Source organism: Periplaneta americana, chromosome 1, assembly GCF_040183065.1.
Source record: "Periplaneta americana isolate PAMFEO1 chromosome 1, P.americana_PAMFEO1_priV1, whole genome shotgun sequence".
Classification (NCBI taxonomy): domain Eukaryota; kingdom Metazoa; phylum Arthropoda; class Insecta; order Blattodea; family Blattidae; genus Periplaneta; species Periplaneta americana.
The window spans coordinates 17,280,185-17,282,507 of NC_091117.1; the positions used below are offsets into that span (position 1 = coordinate 17,280,185).

A 2,323-nucleotide genomic window follows, 5' to 3' on the forward strand; every position below is an offset into this window, starting at 1 on the left:
GAACGGAAACGAGAACGAGAAAGGAAATATTGTTAAAGTAAATGTATTTAAATGTGGGCATTCACTATTAACTTTTGTTTATTGTGGACCAGCATTATCTGCGATCCAGAGTCCCTCTACTGTGTACAATGGAAGACGGCTTGGGTCGTGCACCGATAAACTACTGTGTCTTAGTTGTTCGTTATTTACTTGCTTTGTATTGCAGTCGACGACTAATTATATTAATTGGCTATTTTACGACGCTTTATCAACTGCGACGAGTAACTTACATCATGGGATACAGATCACAGAATTCCGTATTAATTTCGAAAAAAAAAATCGTGATAAAAATATTATATTTCGCGTTTTATCGCTAATTAATTGTAAGATAATCGCAATAATTTCATATAAATTGGGATGTGTGTTACCTATGTGTCAGAGAAGTTGCATAGCAAGTACGTCGTTCATTCTGAAGAGTACCGTACTTACTGATACGTAAGGTAACGCCGGTAGTGGCAGGAATGTGAACTGTTTGGAAACATGTAGTGAGGTGGGTTTTTTTCTTACTGTCGGGATGTGGGGAGAGGAATAAGACGATTTCTTACGTATTTGTTGACATTAACTTCGACGGTGAACATGGACACTGAGCATTTGATTTGTATTGTGGAATGTTGCCGTACGCAACCGATAACAAATACCCTGCGTACGACTTGCCCGCGCAAAACACAGTTCGAAAGAGGTTATGGTAGCACACAGACCGTACAGACCGCCATCTGTTGCTACGACGTTCAAGTTATACCGTACACGTCCTCGAGTTCAGATTGAACGCCTTCATTAATAGGCAACTTCTCTGACAGAAAAGCTGAAACTCGCTTCAAATCGCTGACTCACAACAGTGACGTCATGACACACTTTGAAATGAACATCCAGTAGTCAAGCAACAGAATACCTGTTTCATCAGTCAACAAGTTTCGCTCCCTGGTAATGAATCATACATGTAGCACCTAAACGTTGGATGTATCTGTATCTAGAGCACTGTGCATATATCCAAAAACATCGTAATTCAGAATCAAGATGTTTCAGATCCAGTGCACACGGTGTTCAAAGCGTAGACTTCAATCCTAGTGGTATTCACAGCTCAAAAGTCTGGGTCGTGCCCGAGGAATATATGAGTGCTGTTGCTTAAACAATTCAACAGACGGGAGAAAAGTTTTAGTTTTTCTTAAAACAGGAAAAACTCTACCAAGTGTAAGACACGACCTAGTTTCTTCGCGAGTACGGGAAAACTTTACAACTTATTTATGATCGGAATCCTTTACAATACTTCTGTACTGTGAACGCAGATATATCGATAAAACGAAATAAAAAATATATGAGACAAAACCTTCTTTAACGTAGATTGTTCCTCGTACATATATTGATATATCTAACTCATAGCAAATCTATATTAAAATTACTTTGAGATATAGGCGATAGTTGATTTGAAAAATATGGAGCTATTTTAGACCAAGGCAAACTCACATCAGAATTATCACGCAACGGGTCTTTCTCTTTGAGATCTGAGAGGTCTACATTCGACCTACAAGGAGAGGAAAGGTGTAACGTTTTGACATTGAAAGTTTACATTGAAGTCACTCGTAGTATCATGCAAACAAAAGGGTAAGATGAACTTCATATCTCGTGGTTTTCCAAACGGTCCGTCCCAACGAATGAAGACATATTATGTAAATCTGGCTTTCAGGTAGTAGCTCCCTGTAAAGCAGGTTTGAATAATTTCAAGGAAAAATTTTCCTACTACCTGAAAGCCAGATTTGTATAATACATTCGTTACTGGAGGTACGTTAACAGAAAGCCACAATTTAAGTCACACAGCATTTGTGTGTACTCATAGTTGAGTTCTGGCGTCTTGTCAGCCCATTTGAGTAGTGTGGATATAAAAAGAAAAAATTGTGACGGCGTCGTGTATGGTTCCTGGGGTAGCTCAGTCGGTAGAGCGTTCGCGCACTAAGCAAAGGGTCCCGGGATCAATACCCGGCCCAGGAACAATTTTTTCTTGAAATTATTCGAAGACATATAATTTTATATAGCCTACATTCATACAGCGTGAACCGTAAGTGCTGTCATTATTTCAGGGGCTTATTCTCTGATATATTTCAAAAACAAACAGATTAATACAATTTTTCTCGTTTTTGCTCTTTTTCGAGATAAAAATTGTTTAATGCGAAACATTTCATAGCGTGTTTTGTGAAAGGCATTGATTTAATTCCCAATATGCTCAGGCAATTTAAGAGGGCAGTGTATTATGATAATAAATTATTGAAAGGATTTTAGTTTTGTCCTTTAA

The 2,323-nt window shown here is 38.2% G+C and overlaps 1 non-coding gene across 1 annotated transcript; it reads left to right on the forward strand.

Annotated features, from left to right (window-relative positions):
- The first annotated feature begins 1,948 nt into the window (after positions 1-1,948).
- TRNAS-ACU (transfer RNA serine (anticodon ACU)) lies at positions 1,949-2,022 on the forward strand. Its single transcript has one exon. It is a non-coding gene; the product is annotated as a tRNA-Ser (tRNA).
- Positions 2,023-2,323: the final 301 nt, after the last annotated feature.